Source organism: Lutra lutra, chromosome 12, assembly GCF_902655055.1.
Source record: "Lutra lutra chromosome 12, mLutLut1.2, whole genome shotgun sequence".
NCBI lineage: Eukaryota > Metazoa > Chordata > Mammalia > Carnivora > Mustelidae > Lutra > Lutra lutra.
In genome coordinates, this window is record NC_062289.1 from 24,307,505 (window position 1) to 24,332,996 (window position 25,492).

General features: G+C 48.2%; 1 protein-coding gene across 2 annotated transcripts in view; it reads right to left on the reverse strand.

The window, feature by feature from the left end:
• The window catches only part of MAPK4 (mitogen-activated protein kinase 4), a 149,378-nt gene that overhangs the window by 87,927 nt on the left and 35,959 nt on the right, over positions 1 to 25,492 (reverse strand). The window contains exon 1 of one of the 2 annotated variants that reach the window (XM_047698326.1): positions 9,896 to 9,954. The exons of the other annotated variant lie outside the window; for it this stretch is intronic. The gene's annotated coding sequence lies outside the window, so the exon portion shown is untranslated. Of the gene's footprint in view, positions 1 to 9,895; positions 9,955 to 25,492 lie in introns of those variants that run through there. 2 annotated transcript variants of the gene reach the window in all.

Below are 25,492 nucleotides of genomic sequence, written 5' to 3' on the forward strand. Positions count from 1 at the left end.
GAGAGAGAGCACAAGTGGGGGGAGCAGCAGAGGGAGAGGAGGAAGCGGCTCCCCGCTGAGCAGAGAGCCCGATGCAGGACTCGATCCCAGGATCCTGAGATCATGACCTGAGTCGAAGGCAGAGGCTTAACCCACTGAGCCACCCAGGTGCCCCAAGACTTACTCTATTTTTTTTTAAGATTTTATTTATTTATTTGAAAGAGAGAGGGAGAATAAGCAAAAGAGAGAGAGAGTACCAGCAGGAGGAGAGAGGGAGAAGCAGACTCCCCACTGAGCAGGGAGGCAGATGTGGGACTCAATCCCAGGACCCTGACTGAGATCATGACCTGAGCTGAAGGCAGACACTTAACTCACTGAGCCACGCAGGCGCCCTCTTTTAAAGTCTTATTCTAAAACAGAAGATGCTACTGGGCCCAGATGTTGCATGTACTTAAAGGGCCTTCAGAAGGTCTAGCAGATCCCAAGGAAACTGCCCTGAAACGATTTCAAGAAATCCCAGCTGGGGGAGGCAAGATCAAATTCGATGGAAAGAATTTGTACTCCCCATGGCCTGCCAGCCCTTGGCCTCCTAACGCGATCAGATGCTGGATTTGGAAACAGTCAACCCGATCGAATTCTTCACACTTCTAATTACTTCATGATTTGTATACACATTTTGGCGGTTGCTTCAAGGCTGTTTTATTAATTCACAGATTTTCACTATTTTCGCTTCTCCTTTTCTTGCCAATTAGCTGAGCTAGCGGCCACTTGGCATCTGGGGAGAGCTTCAGTGGAAACCAGGCCTCCCCAACCCCCATACTCGGGAGCCTCACCTCAGACGGAAGGTCAGAAGTCACCACTGGGGACAGATAGGTGGGGGTGGCTTGGGGGAAGCCCCTTCCCCAGTGACAACATCTTTGTTTCCTCTGCCCTTAGAGAACAACCTGGAGCACCTCTCCTACCATCTCTTGCCAACACCACGCACACTCCCAGGCCTGTGCTCACACTCAGAATCGAACACCTGAGGGAGAAGGCCGCCATCACTAGACTCGTGTCACTAACCTCATGAAGATTCTTCCATTAGTCCCCCCAGGAAACGGGGAGAGAGCACCCTATGCACCCAGGTCTCTGGTGTGGCCGGTAAATACCATCCAAACTCATGGCCAAGTGAGACTCTACCTTGTATCAGTCCCAGGCAGACAGAACGCGGCATGGGGTCTGATTCAAGTCCTGGCCCCCATGGGCCTCACTTCACCCCGTTGCCAGGCCTGAGGAAGAGTGTAGAACACGGTAAGCCCTAAACGCAGGCCATTACAAGCAGCCGAATGAAGTGTGAATGTACCCTAGTGGTAGGGTGTTTTGGTTCCATTTTAAAATCAGAAGGATTTCAAGGCTGAGATTTGACATGGAGTAGGAAATATGGCTGAAACCTCTCCTTCCTCCAGAGCCCAGGCTGACTGAAGCTGGTGGTTGGAAGCAAGAAGGAATGTTCCAGAAGGGAGTGCCTGTGGCTTCACTGGGCCATTGTTATCCATTGTACCCTCCTCAAATGATTTTTGTCAGCTTCCAGCTTTTAGAATGTACCCCCCAGGGGGGAGTCCAAGCAGCATCCAGCTAAGGAAACACAGCAGGAGCTGAAATGGAAGCCACTTGGCCGAGACTAGGGCAGGAGGCAAGAGTGCTGAGCTGGAATGGTAATGCTCTCCTCCCTTGTTCAGTCACAGGGCCTAATGAAAACACCCATTTGTCTTGCAGATTGATCCCTGCTGGGGATAGCCAGGAGGCTGGTTTCCCTACCTGATGAAGGACATCACGCACCCATTCTAGCAAGCAGCCGCATGGGCACAGGGCTGGGGAATGGGACGAAGCCTCCTGGGCATCAGGGAGAACCTGGCACAGGAGCGACACTGACCGACGCTGTGGCTCTTTTTGAAGATTTCCACCCACATTCCATGCCAGCACTTTCACTCTCCCTAAGCATCCCAGGATTCCAGGCACCCAAGGCTCAGTCCCCTGAGGTCTCCTGGGGCAGACCAGGCATGTTCCAGGGCCAGCCTTGGTTCCTCCGGACCTGCACCTCTCCAGCCCCTTCTCCCATGCCCTGGGTCGGCTCAGGGAAGCACGGAGCTAGCTGAGTTTCTAGGGCCCCTACACCTCTCCAGCCCCTTCTCTGGTGCCCCAGGTCAGCTCAGGGAAGCACGGAGATGGCCGAGTTTCTAGGGCAGCCTGGGCTTCAGCTTCTCACATGGGTGTGCTGAAGTGAGCGCCAGTCAGCAGGGATGCGAGTTTGTTTCCAGATACTTTTCATCCTCCAGGCACCCCAGAGAGTGAATGAGGATGGGAGTTCAGTGCCACAGGCTGAGAGAGAAGACAGGGCGCTCCGGCCCAGCTGTGTGCTTTGACAAAACTTACAGCTGACTCAATACCCTTTAAGCACGCCACTGGGTGCTCTCAAGTGTCATTTTCTGAACACGCTGAGTTCTCTCTTCAGACCCAGAGGCGGCCAGAACTTCCCAGGAGGCCGCGCCGGAAGAGCATTCCAGACAAAGCCCTCCAGGAGGGACACCTGTGTATATAGAACGGGATGTGTCTTCAGACAGTATTTACATCAAGAACACCACCACCATCTACAAAACTCCGAAGAGCTTATTTACAAAAAGCAAGTAAACCTAGGTAGAAAAAGTTGGATTGAGGCAAAATATGGTGCTCATTCTCTGCTTCACAAAAGGACTCACCACTGCCGTGTTTAAAAAGCAGCAAAAACAAATGCTGCTTTTTAAAAATTACAAATTCACAAGGGCGCCTGGGTGGCTCAGTGGGTTAAGCCTCTGCCTTCGGCTCAAGTCATGATCTCAGGGTCCTGGGATCGAGCCCCACATTGGGCTCTCTGCTCAGCGGGGAACCTGCTTCCCTCTCTCTCTCTGCCTGCCTATCTGCCTACTTGTGATCTCTCTGTCAAATAAATAAATAAAATCTTTTTAAAAAACTTAAAAAATAAAAATTACAAATTCACTGCATAAAAATCAGATAATAAAGGGAAGAAAAACAAAAGAATGACCCTAATGCCCCAGAAAATCCTGCCTCACATCCTTCTAACATTTGCGGTATATATAGGATAACATTTTTTTTTTTTTTAAAGGAAACTACAGGGGCGCCTGGGTGGCTCAGTGGGTTAGGCCGCTGCCTTCGGCTCAGGTCATGATCTCAGGGTCCTGGGATCGAGCCCCGCATCCGGCTCTCTGCTCAGTGGGGAGCCTGCTTCCTCCTCTCTCTCTGCCTGCCTCTCTGCCTGCTTGTGATCTCTCTCTATCAAATAAATAAATAAAATCTTTAAAAAAAAAAAAGGAAACTACAATCATATGGTATATGCCATTTTATAAGCAATATACTATAAAAAATTCTGTGAATGAAGAGACTGGTACATCACTTAACACCTCTACAGAATCATCAAATGGAGTACTAACATTTACTCATGTGCTGCTTCCTTTAAATAGTGTACCCTCCTAGAACTTTCAACATTGGCAAATGATAACTTAATGAACAAATCTCTAAGAATGTAATCAGGGAATCATAATTTCTGATGCTCTTGCATTCTGCTTCCATTTATACAACAGGCACTAAAGAACCCATACATTCATATATTCATTCATTCTTTTACCATATGCTGATTACAACCCTACTATATTCCCATCATTATGTAAGCACTGGGATGTTCCTGCTCCAGTGGAACCTGGACAGCAGTGAGAAAAGACAGACAACACATAACAAAACAGAGATTTAAAAAAAAAAAATCAGACTGCAATAAGGGCCGTGAAGGAAATCGAGAGGACAAGATATAATAACATAGCTCAGGAGAGCGGATTATTTTAGCCAGAAGACCTCTCTGAAAAGATCACTAAGTTGGGGCCTGAAAGGTAAGGAGTCATCCCCATGAACAGTTGGAGGAAGAGGAATCCAGGTAGAGAAAACAACACATGCAAAGGCCCTGAGGCAGGAGCGAGTTTGGTATACGCTGAAGTAAGACAAATGTGGGGAAAGGCTGAAGAGGCAGATCACCCAGGGTCCTATCACTGTGAGGAGCTCTAACTTCATCCTGGTGTACCAGGAAGCCACTAAGTATTCCCGTAGGGCAGTGGTGTGATCTAAATTGTTAAGTTCCCTCCAGCTGGGTCCTGAAATGTGAAGAATGTACTGTGGGGGGGAGACCAGTAAGGCAGTCTTGGAAGTGGTCCAGGTGGGTGATGATGGGGTCTTGGACTTGATTGTTGGGGTAGAGAGAGACACGAGATACATTCTGGAGTGAAATGAAGATCTGCTAACACATTAGCTGTGAGAAAAGAGGGCAGGGAGCACTGAAGAAAGATTCCTACTAGTTTTTGCTTGAGCGGCTGACTGAGGCACCACTGACACAGATGGGAAAGTCTGCGGACAAACAGATTTGAGAGGAGTCAACATGAATTTGTAAAGACGTCCGTATGGCTGCACAATGTTTATAATGCTTTTGAGATCCTTTCTCTCCCTGGCTCCAAGAAGCTTGGTGGTTCCAGCACTGAGACCTGGCTGGTAGGTTCTAGCTCAGGATCAGCCCCTTCCGGACCTGAGACTTCAGGGAACTTACCTCACTCCATGGAGATGTCCCCCATCCGTGACCAAATAAGAATACATGCTCCTTTCTTAATTCCTGCAGCTCTCTTAAAGGCCAAGAAATGATGCCAAAGGAGCTATTTCCACTCCTGGAAAGGAGGCATACTATGTACTGTCAGGTTTCCTTAGCGTCTCCCGAACTACCTGTGTGTATACAGGAGCCCTTCCAAGGGCTCAGCCTCTGAGCGAAAACATCTTTGCGAGACAGAACCTGAAATGATACCATTTATCTGACCCTGTGGGTCACTAATTCCTCCCCAAAGATCCTTCACTGGCGTGGGAACACCGCCATTCGCTCTCATTACGGATAAGGTTCTTATTTTAAGACTAAACCCAGACACTTGGCAGTGTGTGGGGCTGCTCCTCAACCACTCACTGGCGGTCTGGCCTGGCCTGGCAAATGACTGCTTCGTAAATGCCGCAGCTGCAGAGCCCCTTGCCTCTGTCACGGCCACCAAGTCAGGGACCCAGGGCCCCCTGGCAGTGCGTGCTCTCACTCAAGTGTTTAGAAGCTGGAGCCACGGACCCTGCACACGCAGCCCCCCCCCCCCCCCCGCCCCTCCAGGAAAGCAGGCCTTTCTGCCTCGAGGGCAGAGCAGGTGCCCCCCCACACCACCACTAAGGGCTGTCTCTGTCTCCACCCAGCAGAGCTGAGGTCACGCTCCCTTCCCCGGGGTCACCGTACCCGGAGGAGGGGTGGGTGGAGCAAAATGGCATGAGGGTCTGAAGGTCTGAAGGGCAACTCCTGAAGGACCACTCCAGCTGCACTAGTCCTGGGGCCAGAGGAGGCCATCACCGGGGCGGCCTCCCAGCCCGGTGTGTCCTCGGGAGCCCTCCCCCACAAAAGCCCTTGACGTTTCTCTTTCACAGCCTGCTTCCCAGGGAGGAGTGCAGGGCCCGGGGGCAGGCCCCCAGCAGAGATGTGCTTGGACCCTACCCCCTCCCAGGGCCTATGGTCTAGGAAGGGAGACAGACCTGCTCCAGGCACCCTTGCTTCTAGCCTAAGGCCAGGCCATGCTTCCCCAAGCCACTCCCAGGCTTCAGAGCCTCCCCCACCCCCCCCAACCCAACTCTTTGGCTTACTTTTCACCTGTCCTTTATATTTGAGGCCAACATCGCGCCTCGTCTTGCCTCTCCTTATAATGAAGTTCACTGAGCCCGCAGTACACTCTAAGGGCGGTAAATTGGTATTATGGACATGGCCTGTCTCCCCAGAGAGGCCATAAACACCCCACGGCAGGGACTTCCCTATCTAACATGCCAGCACAGCGCAGGACACAAGACAGTAAATGCTTGTTGACGTCCCTGGCATGCAAAGCGATGGCGCGTGCTAAGGTTAACTGCCAAATGTATGCTACACACAGAAAGTCTTGTGGATACTTGGCGAAGGCAGAGAATGAAGAAACTCCAGGGAAAGCGGAAGAAAAACTTTTATAATAACCGACTTACCGGGGACAATGGAGATTTCATTTCTGGGGGAAAATTTTGCTCCTGGGAGCTCTACCCTGAATTACTAAGAGCTCAATTCTCCAGCTCGTCGTCCCTCTTTCCTACCATTTGGGGTCCCGGCTGTGCTGATGAACAGCTCTGCAGAGAACAAGCTTGGGAGGCAGGCGCAGTAGAAACGCATGCTTCCTGGCAGACGGACACTCTCTGTGACTTCTCATATCACCGAGTTGCTGGCCCCCCCAGTCCTATAACGGCAGAAGGATAAAGTCCCATTTTCCTCCCTGTTATTCAATGCTTCCAGCTCAATAGGTATTTCTCTACCCTTACCCACGCCAGCATCATGGAGCTTCCCCACACGTTTTAGAACCTACTATTTCTGACCTCTGGATGGGGCTCCTTCCCACATGGAGAGGAGCACCTGAAGGCCAGGTGTCTTCTGTCTGTCACCTGCACGTCTGGAGAGCAGCAGGTGAGAAAGAGCACACGCTCCAGAGTTGGAGGGTCTGAATCTGTTTTACTGCTGACTAACCACTTGGCACAAGCTACTTAAGCCTTCCCAAGCCTCAGTTTTCCCATCTGGAAAGTGGGGATAATACGACCTCCTTGCTGTGATTAAATGAAAGCACGTAAATCACTGAACACCATGACTATTACATTAAATACTGCTCTTCCTCTTTACAAGCTTTCAAGGGCCCTGTTCCTAGCAAGTTGCATAACAAAAAGGCTACTGGGCTCAAATGTAGTAAAAATAAGACGACAGAACTGTTGGGTTGATAGTTACCTAAATATATAGATAATCTCTCCAAAGACGGAGGGATAGATGGCTGGGCTGTGGGTGAATTTTTCTTCGTTCTGTAAGTTATGTTAATGTCATTGCATTCTTTGTCCTGTATCTTTTTTAAAGATTTTTTTTTTTAATTTATTTACTTGAGAGAGAGAGAGAGCATGAGAGGGGAGAGGGTCAGAGGGAGAAGCAGATTCCCTGCTGAGCAGGGAGCTCCATGCAGGACTTGATCCTGGGACTCCAGGGTCATGACCTGAGCCGAAGGCAGTCGCTTAGCCAACTGAGCCACCCAGGTGCCCTGTCCTGTAATTTTTTAAAATGAGTGATTTTCATATCTAACTGTGCAGCCCCACTTCCCTCCCTGGCTGAAAACAAACAAAGTAAACATTGATAAGCCAGTGTCATCTTAGCGCTTGCAGAATCCACGCCAGATTTTTTCAAGAGGGGACCAAAGAATCTGCGTCTTATTAAAAGCAAGTTCCTCCAGGCTTATATGCTCCCCAAAGTTTGAGAGATTCTAGGAGAAACTCTGGATTTGGAAGCAGAAGATGCAAGTTCTAGTCTTCACTCTGCTGCTGTCTTTCAGCCAAAGTCCCGTGTCCTCCTGGGTCCCGTTTTGCTTTCCCCTTCTGCAAGGAGAAGGGGTCAGTCACATTCCCCACTGGGAACCCATGCCAAGGGAGAAAAGCTGGCCGGAGAGTTTAGATTCCTGAGGATAACTAAATAATCTTGGGGACAAATAAATATTCAGCAAGTGATGAGGCCTCGGCAAAAGTGCAGTGCATGAGTACTTCTGCCAACCCAAATAAAGCCGTCGTACAGCCTGCATTTCCTTGGGAGAGCCAGTACTGAGGCCCTGCTTATCCTGCTCTGCTTCACGACTGGCAACTCTGCAGCCCAGCCCAGCGTCCTGCTCCTGCCAGTCGACCTACGGACCACCCCGAGCTTATGCAGACAGAAAGGACTGTGGAAGGAAAGAGAGAAACATCAATCTGGCTTAAGCTCTCAGCTTTGGTAAAAGGATGGAGCATCTACAAATAATGCCCAAAGGGAGAGTTCCACGAGCGCTGAGTGTGTTGGCCTCACCGAGGAAGAAAGCATTATTGAAAAGATGCAGGAGGGGGGCAGTCATCTGTGGTCACTGAGATGTGTTCACCTCCTTGGGTGAGTCAAGGATTCTAAGTCCAGTTTAATGTAAATCCCTGAGTTCTGATGAGGCAGTTCATGTGTTGAGTAAATATCACAATGACTCACAGAAAAATGAACCACAGCTGCTAATTTCATTTTTTTCTGATGAAGGAGTAACAGATACCGGATCCGCCGGCTAATGGGTACATCATGGAGGATCTCATATACCTTGAGCTGGGAATCTCTGGCTGGACGTTAATCCAGGTTCACAGAAATTGGAGTCGACATATGAGATCCTTCCAAGAGATCTTTCTTTTTGCAGAGGAACATCCTAATTAAAATATTTTGGGGTGCCTAGGTGGCTCAGTGGGTTAAAAGCCTCTGCCTTCGGCTGAGGTCATGATCCCAGGGTTCTGGGATCGAGCCCCACATCAGGCTCTCTGCTCAGCAAGGAGCCTGCTTCCTCCTCTCTCTCTGCCTGCCTCTCTGCCTACTTGCAATCTCTATCTGGCAAATAAATAAATAAAATCTTTAAAAAAAATGGTATATTTTGCACTTATATCCACCTTGTTGTGTAAGAAATGTAATGACTTAAGCTTCCTTGGGACATGAAAGATGCCCTACAGCAAGGCAGTTACCAAAACCAGGAGGCTCAGTCTTAGAGAGACTGGTAACTGAACTAACTGGAGAGGTCAAATGTTGGCATATTGACATTCCTTTCCTTTCCTTTCCTTTCTTTTAGCAGGAGAGAAAGAGAGGGACACAGAGAGAATGAATCTTAAACAGACTCCACACGCAGCACGGAGCCTGATGTGCAGCTCAGACCCTGAGATCATGACCTGAGCTGACATCAAGAGTCAGACATTTAACTGACTGAGCCCCCCAGGTGGCCCTGCACGCTGACTTTCAGGCAGTATTTTGTAGGGCACGGTCTTTGCATTTTCTCTCCAGGTTTAGGATTTTTTGATCCATCTCTTCAAACACCTGTTCCACATGGGCTCACTCCATTACGACGATGATACTCTTACAAACCAAGCAAATGCTTTCTCATCAGGCTTGTAAATGGTGCCTAATTGCCTGTGGTCTCTAAGACTTCTAAAGATAGAAATAGATTTTAAAAGTACCTTGATACATTTTAGAGATAATTCAAAACATAAGACAAGGGAAATTTAGCAGGGATAAACAGAAGATACAATATTTACCCCCAATTTTACAATGAGATCTGAAATGCAGGAATGGCCACTGGAAAAGGCCTTGAGGGTCTCAGAGGACCCCAGATTAACATCTGAATTATTATGGAAAAAAATTTTTAAAAGCCATCTTACTACAGAAATACATGGAGAAAAATGCAACTTCTGAGCCTCTGTATCTTCTTCCTCTTATTTTTCCCCAACATGACTCAAACCCTTTTTCAGAGTATTCTGTACAGCTTTAAAAGTGAAATGGGGAGGGGCACCTGGGCGGCTCAGTCGTTAAGCGGATGCCTTCGGCTCAGGTCATGATCCCAGGGTCCTGGGATCGAGCCCTGCATCGGGCTCCGGGCCCAGCAGGAAGCCTGCTTCTCCCTCTCCCACTTCCCCTGCTTGTGTTCCTCTCTCACTCTCTCACTCTCTCTCTCTCTCTCTCTCTGTGTCAAATAAATAAATAAAATCTTTAAAAAAAAAAAAGTGAAATGGGGAAGAAATGGAGGGGGGACAGTAAGAGCAGATGCAGGGGATAATAACTAATTTGGTTTACTCACTTTAATAAGCAACCTTCAACAAAAGCAAAGAAGCCCAGACAGAGAGTGATGACCACGTGTTGAGGACTGGGGGCGGGGGGAGGAGAGCTGAACATGTTAGGGCTGGAGATGTGGGGGATTTGATCCAGAGGGTAAAAAGGGCCGCCAGGAATACACATACACATACTTACATATGTATCAGAAAAGACAGTTTCAGGCCAAAAGAAGAAAGTCTGCAGATAGGTTGGGGCTCTCCTCCCAAGGGACCGCTGACTCCTAACGAAACCGTGAGCGCCCTGTCATAGGACTTGCTGGAGAAGGAGAAGTGGTGATCTGTCAGGATGGTATGAAGACGACTCTAGGGGCACCTGGGTGGCTCAGTGTAAAGCCTCTGCCTTCGGCTCAGGTCATGATCTCAGGGTTCTGGGATCGAGCCCTGCATCGGGCTCTCTGCTCAGCAGGGAGCCTGCTTCCCCCATCTCTCTGCCTGCCTCTCTGCCTACTTGTGATCTCTGTCAAATAAATAAATAAAGTCTTAAAAAAAAAAAAATAAGACGACTCTGGCACTCGGTGCTACAATTTTAGGGTAATATAAACGTGAATAGTTACCGAGCTGGAAGACGGGACGGACGGGGAGTGGGTAAATGGCTTATAGTTCCAAGTCAGAGTGAAGATTTAACAGGAATGTTCTAGAGAGGGTTTTAAATCTTGATGGGCAGGTGGATCAAACAGCCTGTGACATTCCTGCCACTGGATTCTTGGCGTAACATCGGGCTGGTCCACAAGGGTAGCTGCGATCAATGACCTCCAAGCCCTCTCTGCTCCAGGACCGGCCGGTTCTACACTAAAGCTTCATCAGTTCTGCAACAGATGCTGAAAAGGGGCCCCTCATGGGGAGCTACTGAGTTGCACAGACTGGAGTCTGTCAAGGGTTTAACAAAGTGGAATAAGCAAGGGTCTAAACTCAAAGGCAGGTTTAATCCCTGGAAAGTCAAGTTTGACAAAAGGTAGTATCATGGGGTTTCCCATGGGCTTATCTTTCTCTTTAACTATTTAAAGTGCTTTTAAAACAGAACAAAGGAGCAGAGGGGAAAGAGAGACAAACCAAGAAACAGACTCTTCACTACAGAGAACAAACGGAGGGTTCCTGGAGGGGAGCTGGGTGGGGGGATGAGGAAACGGGATGGGGATCAAGGAGTGCATTTGTGGTGAGTCACTATATTGTGTGCCTGAAACAAATTTGACACTGCCTGTTAACTAACTGGAACTTAAATAAAAGCGTAAAAAAAAAGAAAAAAAAAAGGGAAATTAAAACTGAGAACACGCAAAAAGTTAAAAAAGTTACAACCCTGTACTTTAGTTCCTGCCATGTGCCACTTTAAAAAATGGAATCATTTTTCTTCTCAATTTAAAAGATCGAACCTGTTTTCTCTGTTTAAAAAGACTACTTCGGGGGCGCCTGGGTGGCTCAGTGGGTTAAGCCGCTGCCTTCGGCTCGGGTCATAATCTCAGAGTACCGGGATCGAGCCCCGCATCGGGCTCTCTGCTCTCTCGGGGAGCCTGCTTCCTCCTCTCTCTCTGCCTGCCTCTCTGCCTGCTTGTGATCTCTCTGTCAAATAAAAATAAATAAATAAATAAATAAATAAATAAAAAGACTACTTCGGTATTGCCTCTGGAATGACAGAACCCTACACGTTACTTATGTTTAAACTGCTTTACCCAGAATGGACTGATGCTAGTGTGCCCCATTTGAGAAAATCTGCAAAAGCCCAAGACCTAACGAAAAACCCACGGGTAATTACTCACTTTCTAAAAGTGTCCTTCGTTTTGCACCACAGCTCCCAGAGACACAAAGCCGAAACCTCAGAGAGGTTGATGATGACGATGATGGTACAAATTATCCCCATTTATTAAACGTGTCCTATATTTAAGCCCTCTCAAATATGTTCACTCACTTAAGCCTCAAGACGCCCAGGGCAAGACCACGTTTGTCAGCCACCTGTGGACGGTGGGATGTGTCCAAAATTAATGACTGCAACTTCAGGGTGCGACCCTTAAGAAGAGGGGCCTTCCTTGCTTTTCATCCGTTTCCCTTTCTTCTGGCTGAACTGCACATCTCACAGGAACCACCCTGACCCATGCAGATGAGGGCAACACCTGAGGGACAGGGGAGCGACAGGATAGAGAAAGCCTGGGTTCTCTGTACTGGGGAGCTGCCACGCCGTCATGGAGTATAATGCTTGCAAGACTGAGTGAAAAGGAGTAAACTTCTATATTGTTTAAATTATTAGGGGCGCCTGGGTGGCTCAGTGGGTTAAGCCTCTGCCTTCGGCTCAGGTCATGATCCCAGAGAGCCCACATCGGGCTCTCTGCTCGGCGGGGAACCTGCTTCCTCCTTTCTCTCTGCCTGCCTCTCTGCCAACTTGTGATCTCTCTCTCTCTCTCTGTCAAATAAATAAACAAAATATTTTTTTAAAAAAATTATTAATAATAGGAGGAGTGACCCCCCCCACTCTGGACTCGGGCAAAAAGGGCATGTACACTGGGCCCTGCACTTCAGAAAGTTCCGGGTCTCCCAACACACACACACACACACACACACACACACACACACACACACACCAGTCACTCAGGACCAGGGACACAGTATAACCAGTACCTTGAACATCCGCTGGCATGACTAACATCATTCAAGCCCCAGGGACACATTTCTCCATATCTCTTGCCTTAGTCCTCAAAACAAAAGGCCACTGTGTCCAAATGTTGTAAAGACTGGGGACTTGGCCACTGCCAGCAGCATCAGGAAGAGCTGTAGCTTCAGAGCACAGGGAGAATCTGAGCAGTGCCAGCACTGGGTATTAACTCATCAAATCCTTCTTCTCAGAGAGCATCCATGCAACAGATTTCTGCATAATGAAGAAGGGCTGCTTCCCAGCAGGGTGGGAGAGCTACTTTCTCCTTTCTTTCTTTTTCTTTCTTTCTTTCTTTCTTTCTTTCTTTCTTTCTTTCTTTCTTTGCCTTTCTTCATCTTCCCGATTCTTGGTTCTAGCAGCACAGCTGGATTAGTGTGATATTTATGAGTCACATACAAAAGTGGAGGAGTAACGTGCCATATTAGACAATGTATAGAACTCTGAAATTTGCACACCTCTATGTAGGTCTGAAGTCAACATGCGCAATATGTGACGCTGATTCTTTGCATGGGCAACCAGACAGACTTTAAAAGCTATAATTACAAAGTTTTATTTTTATTCCTTTAAGATGTTATATTGTTGAAGGTGTTATTTTTATGTAATCTCTAGCCCCACCATGAGGCTCAAACCCATAACCCCTAGATCAAGAGTTGCACGCTCTACCGACTAAGCCAGCCAGGCATCCTATTTTTAGGAAAATATTTTATAAGCTCTTGAACTAAGGTTCAGGAAATTAAATAACAATTCAGCCTTCTTTAAAATACTTTAAAATGTGGCACTTATTTATAATTTGTATTTTTGTTTTTTAATTTTAACAGATTTTTCAATATTTTAGTAAAAATGTTTTTAAAACTTTCATTTAAAATAATTTTAGGGGAGCCTGGGTGTCTCAGTCAGTTAAGCATCTACCTTTGGTTCAGGTCATGATCCCAGGGTCCTGGGATACAGGGCTGTATCTTCTGCTTCTCCCTCTCCTCTGTGGGCTTGCTCTCTCTCTCTCTCAAATAAGTAAAAATCTTTTTAAAAAATAAAAAAAATAAAAATAAATAAGAGGAATAGAACAAAACTAATTTTAATTTTTTAATTAAATTTACATTTTGATGAAAATACATTCAAATTTAACACATATTTTATTTTTTAATCCTTTAGATTTTTTTTTTTTTTTACTATTTTATTTATTTATTTATTTGAGAGTGCATGAGTAGAGGGGTTGATGGCGAGGAAGGGGAGAGGGAGAAGCAGACTCCCTGCTCAGTGGGGAGCCCAACAAGGGGCTCAATCCCAGGACTTGGAAATCATGACCTGAACTGAAGGCAGAAGCTTAACTGACTGAGCCACCCAGGTGCCCCTAATCCTTTAGGTTCTATTTGTCAACTGAAAACCAGGTATGATAAACAACATAATTAATGATTCCTTAAAATGAAGATAAGAAAATACATTTTATGAAACATATAATTTATGCATTAAATGTCTACCTTATTACTCCAGTCAAACATTTTCCAGCAGCAGAATACCCAAGCATGCAAAATAATAATCAAATTCCATTATCATTAATATTCTGTCAACTTTCAATGATATAAAGACCATGGCTTAACACACATTTTCCTATTAGGAAAGTGTATTTGTCAAAGTAGCAGAACATAGTACACGTAACACTGAGTAGTAACTTTCATTCTTTAGACATATGGTCTGTCATCCACTTGCAGTCTTGCCTGAGGCCTGACAAATGTTAGAAAAGGGGTCTTTCTTAGAGCAACTGAACTTAGGTTCTAACCAGTGTGGTGCCCTTGCTTACTTCTCAGATAGGTCAGAGCCCACAACAGTGTGAAATAAGAGGTTAAGCAGCGATCATGAAAGGGATTCGTTGGCTATCTCTACACCCTGTGGACGGCAGAACAGACTCAGAACGTCTGTAGAGCCATGTGGCACTAAGGGACTGTTCTGACACAGTCAATGGTGGCAGACAGTGTGTGTTAGTTATCGGCTGCTGCGGAACAAATCACCACAAACTCAGGAGCTTGAAGGACAAACATTTATCATCTCGCAATTCTTATGGGTCAACAGTCCAGACACAGCTTAGCTGGATCCTGTGCTCAGAGTCTCGAGCTTAAAACCAAAGTGTCAGACGGGCTGCATTCTCACTGGCAGGCTTGACTGGGGAAGAAGCCAAGCTCATTCAGGCTGTTGGCAAAATTCATTTCCTTGCAGCTGAAGGAATCGGGGCCCAACTTCTTACTGGCTGTTGGCTGGAAGCCACTCAGGTCCTGGAGGCCACCCACAGTTTTTTGCCACATGGCTGTCTTACAATATGACTGTAAGCTTTTTCAAGGTCAACAGGTGACCCTATCTCTCCAACCTGCTAAGGCAGAGACTTACATACTATAATTACGGGAGCAACATCCTATCACCTTTGCCATACTGTGTTGGTTAGACGCAAGTAATACATTCTGCCACACTCAAGAGTATGGATTTTAAAAGGATATTATAAAGGGGTTATACCCCTTAGGGGGTCACCTTGGGATATGTCTGCTGAAGTATTCTTATGCTCTGGCAGAATGATAAGACCTTGAAAAAAATTCCCATGCAGGGGCAACCTGGGTGGCTCAGTCAGTTAAGTCTCTCACTCTTGGTCTCAGGATCCTGAGACTGAGCCCCGTGTTGGGCTCCACACTCAGCGAGGAGTGTGCTTGAGATTCTCTCCCTGTCCCTCCCCCTCCTCACACGTGCTCACTCTCTCTCCTTCTCAAATAAATACATAAATAAAATCTTTTCAAAAAAAATTCCAGGGTGCCTGGGTGGCTCAGTTAAGCGTCTGCCTTCAGCTCGAGTCCTGCATCAGGCTCCCTGCTCCATGGGAGAGGAGACAGGCTTGTCTCCTCTCCCACTCCCTCTGCTTGTGTTCCCTCTCTTGCTGTGTCTCTGTTAAATAAATAAAATCTTAAAAAAAAAAAAAAAAAAAAAACCAAGACAAACAAAAAAACAAAAAACCCTGCCTACTTAGAGAGGAAAGGTGATAGACACAATTTTCAGAAATTCATACAGGGTCCTATGTTTACCCTAGCTAGAAGATTCCACACCAAGAACTCTGCTAAAACTGTTCTTTGCCCTAGATCTTTCGAGTTGTCTAATCAAATCAAGATGGCAACCAGTCATTTTTCTGCTCTTTGCCTAGTTAGAATGTTCTCGGTGTACTACTCATGCTCTTAGGGAAGACATTTCTGGTCATGAATTCAGCAAGTTTCCTGAATTTCCTGCTAGATCCATGACCACAAGGTCCTATAAGATATACGAAGAAAATAACCCTAACCTTGTTTCCTTATAGTCTGCAGCTCTACTGGTAAGAAAAGACAAGAAGAATGTCCAAGAATGAAATTTCACTCTAATGTCCTCTCTTCCCTGAGCCCTCCAGTCAAAGCCTCCTCCTTCTCCTCTTCCTCCTCTCCCTCCTCCTTAACCTCTCAGAGTCCACATACAAACAGAACTTTTTGTTACAGAGTTCTACACCCTAATTATCCCCCTAAAATCTCTCTCCCATTACACTGGGAGATCTTTGAGGGCAGAGGGATTTACTCATATCTGCATGTCCAGCACCTGGAACCATCTCTGACACAGAGCCATCTCTCCACATGGGTTTGGGTGGATGGATGGACTGATGATAACAGATGAGTTGCATGATGGTAAACAGTACAGGACCACAGATGTGAAACCCTTAAGCCACACTGCTTCTGTGAAGTTATTTCTAATTTTCCCATTAGTAAAAAATGGAATTGCACAATATTCAGCAGAAGAACCAGACATAATCGAATATCTTTTCTGTGATTCCATTTAATAGGAAGTTCAAGACCAGACAAAAGTAATTCTTGGGCAGAATGGGAGGGGTAGAACAACTGCCTGAGAGGGAGGTGAAGAAACCTTTTGCTAGAATCAGCCCACAGCCTTGTCTGGTCACATAGTGTATCCATATCTAAAATCCTCATCAAGCTGTGTGCACGTAAGATCTGTGAGCTTTACTCTACATAGCATGCTTCAATCTTTAACAATCTAAACTACAAAGAGGATGGGGGGGGGCTATACCTGGGGGCTCTGTGTACAGAGCACAGTGCCCCTACTTTACTAGGAGTCCCCCAGGGGAAAGTGGTGTCAGTGGCTTGATCACCTCCAAGGGACCCAGCATGAGTCCTCCTCAGATGTTTAACCCTGGGTTCCCAGGACTGGCTGACGTGGCCAGGTGCTGCTGGAAGAATGCTACCATTTCCTCTGGGTCATTTTATCCTTCTCTGGAGATCTGGCAGATCAGGTACTGCTTCATTAAATGATTCTCTAAAGCCTTCCTTGAGGACAAGGAACCCTGTCCCAGCTGTCAAAGAGATGGGTGCCTGTCCCTGGGGCAACATCTGCAACGGGACACTCTGGTCCACGCCTGCCTAAGTAGCTCTGTGACACCTTCTGGCATAAAGTCCGCTCGCTCATTTGGTGGAGGTGTGCGGGGCCACGTCCACGGCTGCTCCCAAGGGGACTTCTCTGGTGTGGGTTTTCTGCAGCCACAACAGGTGTTGTGTGTTCTCCGCAATTCTCTGCTGCGTGTTCTCCTGCTGTCCCCACACTCATTTACAAAAAATAGGCAGCTGCACACTACTGGGCTCACAATGGGAAGATGATGCTGAGAAACACAACATTAGATGCTAGGTGACAAAGATGGCAGAATAAATGGCTTCTCCCAAGCATAGATGTTTGGAGAAATTGTGTCTCCAGATTAGTACATGGGAGGCTGGTGAGAAACCACTCCCTCCTGAAGCCTGCTTCCAGCAATGTGGACCCATCTCCCTTCTCTGAACTCAAGCCGCGCCGGAGCCCATCCAAAAAGCCTCTGTCTGCTCACCAAGTTTATCTCACCCCTACAACAAGACTGTGAGTTATTTCAAACCCAAATCCATGCTTTGTGTATCTCCTGCTTCCCCAGAATCCCTGGCCCAGGGCTAGGTACAGTCTGTGGTCACTGACTACTTGGTGACTTGGGTACATGTCAAAAATCCAATAATTAAACAATTCAAACATTTAACGAATGCCCTCCAAGCACTGTCCTTGGCCTAGACAAGGAAAAGACATATTAGGCTTCAAGATGTTCATGGCTAAGGGGGAAAGGGAGACGGGGATGAACTTGAGCTATACCTTTTTGCGTGACAGAAGCCCAGGAGAGAGGTAAGTGTAGTGCCATTCAGCCTCCTGTACACCACACATTCCAGCCCATCACTTTACAAGTCAAGTGTACCTGCCAGGAAGCACCTGTCTCCCAGCTCTGAACCACCTCTCTGTATTCTGCTCAGCAATGCTGGGCTGGAAATCAACAAAATGCAAGTCACACTGTCTTTGACACCGATGCCTTGTCAGTTTCCACCAACAGGGGGCTCTAGAGGGAGACTGCAAGCGGGAGAAGGCTGCTCCTGGCGTGTCCCCCCAACAATGGCCCTTCACAGCACCTGCACCTGGGCAGGGCCCACTTTTCCAAGGTCAGAGGCTCAGTCTGAGAGGCCCTCCTCCAAGGCCCCATGATATCCACACCAGTGACAGTCCTGACTCTGCAGTCACCTCTCCTGCTTCGCGCAAGTTCCCTTCACCCTCGCAGGTCTCCCACACCTCACCAACTCCCTCCATTAAACTCTATTAAAGTAACTGGCATGGCTCTGCTTTTCTAACTGTGATCCTGCTTGGTACAGGAGGGAGGCGACCTGCCCAGTATCTGTCAGTTACTCAGTGGCACAACTGGCACCAGGAACCAGGCTTTGTGACCCCAAATCCTAATTTTCCACCCACTGCATCCACCACATCTAAAGACCAGTACGATCAAAGACAGTACAGCATAATGACCGACTGGGTTTTAATGCCAAACTACTCAGATTCAAAACCTGCCTCCACCAAATACTAGCTATGGGACCTACAGCAGGTTACTTCTCTGGGCCTCCAGTTTCCCCACCAGCAAAATACAAGTGGCCACAGAAGCCATCACAGGGATATTGTGACGCGTTAGCGCACATCAAGCACTGAGGAACAGGACTGGCGTGTAGAACGGTACTGGCATTGCCATCACCATTGCCATCATCGTCAAGCAGCAGCATGGCAGAAAGAGTGTAGTCCCCAGTCACAATGATCTGTGTGTAAATCTTGTTTCTGTCTCCTACTCACTGCACGTCCTCAGCAAGTCCCTTCACCTATCAGAGACTGCCGCCCCCTCCCTATCATAAGGCAGATCTCACAGTCCAGAAGAATCACGACAGAACATATGACATGCTCAATGTTCACCAAACGGGTATTTAATAAAAGGTTATCTCCACTGTTACTAATTCTATCAAGTCTGATGGACCAAAAGTCTCCTTCTAGATCACTGGGACATGCATGCAGTGAGTTCAGAACAGAGATGCCCTGAGTTGTCATTATGGAAAAGGAAGTGAAATCTGTGCTTTCAAGCCATCTCAACTCTCACCACACTCCTGGGCGATATACAAGAATGTCCAACCAGATGACGCCATCAGCGGCTCTTAGTTTTCAACTCTGCAGGACTCACTGACTTGCTATCACATGACCATGTGAAGTTTTAACTGGGTAATTTACATCTTATCTACTTCCAAGAAGGATTTTCAGTTACCTCTCATAGAATGTTATTTGACCGAAAACTTAAGGTCAGAGACAGAGATCTGAGCCCAGAGACGAAGGGGGAGGAAGATAGGGGTAAAGATAATCTACTCTGAACCTACCTCAAGATGGTTATTATCTCCAAGTATCAAAGAAATCCTTTTCACAACAGCCACGGTAAAAAGGAAAACATAACTGTTGTGTAATTCTCATTTTGACTAGGGTAGATATCGTGTTAAAGGCAGAAAAATTTCCATGACACTACATAAAGAAATTTAATTAAGTGAGATTTTACATAGGGAACACTGCGTAACAAAATGAGTCGACCGTTCAATGGTAGCTCTTCAGAAGTTAGAAGAACTCATTTTGGGACTTTCTATTCCTTGTTCAAACAGAGTTAGGTCATTGCAACACAAGACTGGTAAATTATCTGTAAAAGCTACCAAAGATGACAGTTCTAGCTTGCTCCATGCTTTGCCAGGCCTGGAAGGGGAGTCATACAATTTCTCAAAGCAGTTCCAGAATACAGATTATTTTTTTTCCCTTTGAAGAAAGGCAGGAACCTGGCTGAGAAGGGAGAGACAACAATGTGTCTTTGAGGTGACGGATGGAGATGTGCAAACACATGACTGAGGGTGACTCCTGTTATGTGCCCTTCTCCAGCGTGGTCGCCTGCCCCTGTGCGTCTGGGCTGCCAACCCGATTCATCTCTCTGGCTATTTTCATCTACCCGCTCCACTGCTCGGGCCAGGGCTTTTCCCCCTGCCACCAGGGCCACTGTGGGTCATGTCTAAATAGCACACGCCACCAAGAGCAGTGACCAGAGGCAAAGGGATAAAAGAAAAAAATCAGGGACGCCTGGGTGGCTCAGTTGGTTGGGCCGCTGCCTTCGGCTCGGGTCATGATCCCGGCGTCCTGGGATCGAGTCCCGCATCGGGCTCCTTGTTCTGTGGGGAGCCTGCTTCTCCCTCTCTCTCTGCCTGCCACTCTGTCTGCCTATGCTCACTCGTGCGCTCTCTCTCTCTGACAAATAAATAAATAAAATCTTAAAAAAAAAAAAAAGAAAGAAAAAATCATCCCAAGAGCTGAACCTGAGGCAGAATACACAGCAGTTAAGAATCTGGGATTTGGGGGCGCCTGGATGGCTCAGTGGGTTCAGCCTCTGCCTTCGCCTCGGGTCATGATCTCAGGGTCCTGCGATCGAGCCCTGCATCGGTCTCTCTGCTCAGCGGAGAGCCTGCTTCCCCCCTTCCCTCTCTGCCTGCCTTTGCCTACTTGTGATCTCTATCAAATAAATAAAATCTTAAAAAAAAAAAAATCTGGGATTTGGAGTTAGAAGATCCAGGCTCAAGTCCTCGTCCCAACACTGAACCATCTGGGAGACCATGAGCACATTAGTTCACCTCCTCCGGAGCCTTTCCCTCCTGTTTCTGGAACAATGGCTAGTACATTACACAGGCAGCATCTCATTGGAAGGAGTTCTTGGAACAGTTGGTAAAGGCCTCCAGGTAGTGCTTGGCTACATGCTACATGTTAGCCATGATGATGGGGACAGAGAGAAGGCCCCCAGTGAGCTTCCCTAGGCAAAGGTGATACGGTATCACCCGGCAGAGACAGCTTATGCTACGGGAAGCAACATCAGCATCTCACCAGCTTCACGCTGCCAAGCGTCTCTCTCTTTCACGCTCGGGATCCCAGGCTGGCAGAGCTCCACAGTCATGCACACCATAGCTGCAGCCTCTGTCCAGAAGTAGCACTTCTGCTCGCTACGCATTAGTCAGGTGGTGAGCAAACTCCTGCCCACAGGCCAGCTGCTTGTTTTTCTAAATAAAGTTTTATTGAAACATGGCTGTTTCACAGACCGGCGGCGGCCGCTGCCACCCCAGGACAGCAGAGCTCAACAGCTGCATCAGAGACCGGGGGGCCTATAAGCTGAAACTATTTCCTGTCTGGTCCGACTGACCCCTGCAACGGTGTAAGGGAGGCACAGCCATACCTAACTCTGAGGCAGACAGGAAATGAATGCAAACGCTACTGTGCTCCCAGCACGCAGAGAACTAGGGCTCTGCGGTGCGCCAACACTGAAGACCACACGGTGGCTGAAAGCCCCTTCTCCGGGGGACGCATGGATCTCAACGGAACGGGACACCGCTGGGCTAATAACCTCAGGCAAGCACTGTTTCACGGCGTGACATCCCTGCTTGGAAACCTCGAGTGGATCCCTAGCGTAGAAAAGATAAGATTTCAACCCCTCTGCTTGACACTCAAGACCCTCACAAAGCTGGCGCCTTTTCTCCATCCGAGAAAACATTCCACACTGTTCTCTGCCAGGATTCTTTGCTTGTCTCTGTCTAATCTCCCTCAAAAACGAAGAAAATGCCCACAGTTACAAGGTCCGTGGCAGGTGGTACCTCTCCCCATATCTGTCTGCCTCCAGGACACAGACTCGACCCTCAGCAGCACTCTTGGTGTTCCCATGACACCTGCTACTTCCCCCTCTTTCTTTTTTTTTTGGATCCTATGAGAAACATGAGCCCTCGTTTCCTGGTGCAGCCTAGAATTCCCTGTGTTCCAAGATGCCTTCAGAACACTGGGAGTCAGCACGGTCTGCCTGTACCTCTCTTCCCCTTTGAGACCATAGCCCACATCCATCCTCTCATCTTTCCCTGGGGCCACTGCTTACCTAACAGACAAGAAGATCTGGAAGAACTGGGAGCAGGCTAAGGCAGTGCACAGAAGCTGCCACGCTCCCTGAGGAAGCCCAGGGCCAGCCACGTCAGCTGGGAACAGAGGGCCAGGCTCTCCCAGGAGGGCACGAATCCTCTTCAGATGGCCTGGCCTCTAGAAGGAAGTCTGAGCTGCCCGTCCGCCACCTCCCCTCCTCCTCCCAGGAGGAAGGGCAGCTCAGCTGCCCCTGAGACCCATTCCAAACAAAAACAAGCCTGAACTGAATTTCTAAGAAGATCAGCAATCCAAATGCCAAGTCAGAAGTGACCCCGAAAAAAAACCCAGAGTGAGCACATGATGGCCACAGCAGTAGGGTTGTAGAGCGTGTCCCCTGCACGGTGGAAAGGGACGTTCCTGCTGTTGCTATGTTTTGTTCTGGCACCTAGAGCGGGGGGCCGACTCCAGGAGAAGTGTTGTGACCTGGAAGTTTCATCAAGGCTCTGTCCAGATGGATCCATGCCTTTCTTTGTCCCTGACATTTCTCCCTCAGAGCAGTACCTGCCTGCTCCCAGGAGCCCTCTCCTGGCTCTTTTTTCCTCACGACATTAGGCTGGTCCTCGGGGGAAGGAAATGGTCACTGGTGCCCAGCCGAGGGCTCAAGCGTGGCCGCTGGGGGCAAGACAGATCTGGGTTTCAACTTTAACTCCTTCTCGAGTTAGCTGCGTGACTAGGACACTGAACCTCTCTGAGCCTTGATCTTCTTACTGTGTGAAGCGCCTACTCTGTCGGGTAGATAGCCTCTGAGCTGAAGCGCCGGTGTGTGCTCAGGGCCTGGTACAGAGTCTGACGAGTGAGGCGGTAATACCGAGTGTCCTTACCATCCTCTCTTCCAATGCACAAAGATGTTCAGTAACTGAGGCTCTGCTTCGTGCTCCAGCATTTGTCCCAGACCTTCAAATCCCTAACCTGTTTACCGACTCGTGTGTGTCTTTGGAAGACACAAGTCAGAGTCCACACTGGGTCATGTCTGAGTCCCTGGTGGGGCAAAGCCCCTGCTCAGGCCATCCGCCCTCAGGACTGGCCGTGGCTGAAAAGCCAAGGCCAGCTTCCGCACTGTGGCCTGGTGACAATCTTTGCGGCCCAATGCAAGCCCTTCCACTGGCCTTTTCCCAGTACATCTAAAATGCACCTGTTTCCAACTTAGCAAAATGTGACAGTGGGTAAGGCCTTCTAGGACAAGACAAAAAGCAGATGGTACAAACAGGGTTAGAAATGAACCACCTTGGGGCGCCTGGGTGGCTCAGTGGGTTAAAGCCTCTACCTTCGGCTCAGGTCATGGTCCCAATGTCCTGGGATCGAGCCCCACATCGGGCTCTCTGCTCAGCAGGGAACCTGCCTCCTCCTCTCTCTCTGCCTGCCTCTCTGCCTACTTGTGATCTCTATCTGTCAAATAAATAAATAAAATCTTTAAAAATGAAAAAATGAAAAAATTAAAAAAAAGAAATGAACCACCTTGGGGGGCCTGGGTGGCTCGGTGGGTTAAAGCCTCTGCCTTTGGCTCAGGTCAGGGCCCCAGGGTCCTGGGATCGAGCCCTGCATCGGGCTCTCTGCTCAGCGGGGAGCCTGCTTCCCCCTCCCTCTCTGCCTGCCTCTGCCTACTTGTGATCTCTCTGTCAAATAAATAAATAAAATCTTTAAAAAAAAAAAAAGAAAAAAGAAGGGCGCCTGGGTGTCTCAGTGGGTTAAGCTTCTGCCTTCAGCTCGGGTCATGATCTCAGGGTTCTGGGATGGAGTCCCACGTCGGGCTCTCTGCTTGGCGGGGAGCCTGCTTCCTCCTCTCTCTTTCTGCCTGCCTCTCTGCCTACTTGTGATCTCGCTCTGTCAAATAAATACATAAAATCTTTAAGAAAAAAAGAAAAAAGAAAAAGAAAAGAAAAAAAGAAATGAACCACCTTATATACAGGCAGCAGTCTGTTCCTCAGACCCGGAGTCCGGGGTGTCCGTGTGTTCTGACGTGAGTGCGTCTGGGAAAAACTCGAGCAGGAGTCAGATCTGGGGGCTGCTTCTCTGCTGCCGTCAGTGGGCTCGTACCTCATGGACGAGGAGGCACTTTACAAACGGGGACTGTGGTAACCGTGTGAGCGGATGCCTCATTTACCCAGATGGGGTACCGAGGATGCTCTACCAGCCACCTTCCCAAATAATGGAGGGATGATTTATCACTCTCAGCATCAAAACTTTTAACACTCACCACTTTGTTGGAAGTTCTAAAGCTTATCACATACTTTCCTGCCTCATTAAACAAAGTATGCTAAAAACCATTTCCTCACATCTCAGTCACTCAGGGCCATCATTGCCAGCATCAACCATTACGGGGCTTTAGAACAATGACACTATTCATGAATCCACTGAGGTGTGGGATGATTCTTTTTCCTACCCAAATGATCCCAGAATTTAGAATTGCTTTTGTCTGATTTTTATATTTATATGACTCTTCCTTCACCATCCACAGTCACTTGTTGCCTGACATAAATTCTTTCTAATTTGCCATTTCTACTCTTCTGTGAGTAGGAAAGCAAATCTTGCTTCCTAGAACTCCATGTAAACCAATTAAGCCCTAAGTAAGGGCCAACAGGACTCTTTCCTGAGTATTAGCACCGTGTCTTTGTGACGTCCATGTTGGTTAACAGAAGCCTATTATGCCTTCCATGGAGGAATGAGTTCATCTATTCCGTACAGTGTAATAAACCTGCCCGTTAAGGTAAAACTTTGACAATCAGAGACAGACAGACGGAGGGATAGAGGGAAGGATGGAGGGAAGAAAGGAGAGATAAAGGGAGGGAGGGAATAATGAACCCATGTGAGTGCTTACAAGATGCTGGGCAGTGTTCTAGGGACTTTGCCTGTATGAGCTGGTGTCCCCCAGGACAGACCCATAAGGGAGATACCATTATTATACCCATTCTTCAGGTACAGACTCTGAGGCACAGAGAAGATAAGCCTGACCACAGGGGCTGGAAGACTGGGTTCTGGAGAGGTGACAGTGTGGCACTCACTGGTACAGGAATGGCTCCTACAAGAATCCCAAGGAGGTGGGGGAGGGAGGAGCTGGAAGATGAGGAGGGCAGGACACTCAGGAACACCTCTCTGTGGTGGCCACGAGGAGATGAGGGTGCCCCTCAAGCAAGTGCCTTAGTCGCTCAGAGGTCTCGTTGGGACAGAGGAGAGGGGGGAAATGAAAGCCCATGGAGCTGGCAGAGCTCTGGGGTGACTCTGGTCAACACCACCTCCTGAGCACCAGTGGGGATGGGGACAGCGCCCACTGTCACCACCCGTGGGGAACTGACCCCTTTCCTGACAAGCCCAACTGTCTGCCAGCTTCCCCTTAACTATCAACAGCCTCTGGCTTAGCTGAGGGCCAAAAAGCCCCTCTCCACAACCCCCCGGGCCAGGTAGGCACCACTTAAGCAAGTCTCAGACAAAATTCAGCCAACTGTTTAGTATTCATTAGCAAGCCTGCAGACACAGCCACGCGAACCGCTCCGCAGCTCAGGTAAGTCCCCATCTTGGCCCGCAGCCAGCACCTTACTTCTCGGGAGGCTGCAGAGATATGCGGGCCGGGCCTGTTCGGGACACAAGCAGCAGGAGGCCCCCAGGAGGCAGAGCCTTCGGGACCCCCAAGGCACCCAACTTAGCCTGGGCCTGGGAGACTCTTCCACCCACCATGCAGGAGGCACCGCCTGGACGGTCTTCCCAACCGACTACTGAACTCAAACACCACTCAGGACACCAAGGAAAAAT